Here is a 793-nt window from a genome sequence, read left to right as displayed (position 1 = left end):
TTGGTTGGGTACCCTATAAAATTACACTTGTCAGACCTAGGTCCAAGCTTGTCCGTAATTAAACGTTTAATATAAGCCGGACACCCCCAAACCCTAAGGTGCGAGAGTACTGGCTTACATCCTATCCATAACTCATATGGTATTTTGGTTACAGACTTACTCGAAACCCTATTTAGAAGGTAACAAGCCGATTCGAGCGTATATCCCCAGAGGAAGATCGACAGACCAGCAAACCCCATCATAGATCGGACCATATCTAACAAGGTCCGATTCCTCCTTTCAGACACACCATTATGCTGTGGTGTTCCAGGAGGAGTCCACTGAGAGAGAATCCCATTCTCTCCTAAATATGTTAAAAACTCATTGGAAAGGTATTCACCTCCTCGATCAGATTGAAGAGTTTTAATATACTTTCCAGTTTATTTTTCTACCTCATTTTGGAATAGTTTGAACATTTCAAATGACTTCGACTTATGCTTCATTAAATAGACATACCCATACCTCGATAGAGCGTCTGTGAAGGTTATGAAGTAGAAATATCCACCTCTTGCACTTGAGCTCATGGGTCCACATACATCAGAATGTACCAGACCCAAGAGTTCACTGGTTCTCTCACCTTTTCCAGTAAAAGGTGACTTGGTCATTTTTCAAGAAGACAGGACTCACAGGTTGGAAGTGATTCACAATCACCAACTTCAAGAATTTCTTCTTGAGCCAACCTGTTTATCCTATTCTTATTGATATGACCTAGCCTACAGTGCCAAAGATAGACTTCTGACACATTATCTATTCT

The sequence above is a fragment of the Elaeis guineensis genome, chromosome 6 (assembly GCF_000442705.2).
Source record: "Elaeis guineensis isolate ETL-2024a chromosome 6, EG11, whole genome shotgun sequence".
Classification (NCBI taxonomy): Eukaryota; Viridiplantae; Streptophyta; class Magnoliopsida; order Arecales; family Arecaceae; genus Elaeis; species Elaeis guineensis.
Note: the sequence above shows the minus strand (reverse complement) of the source record.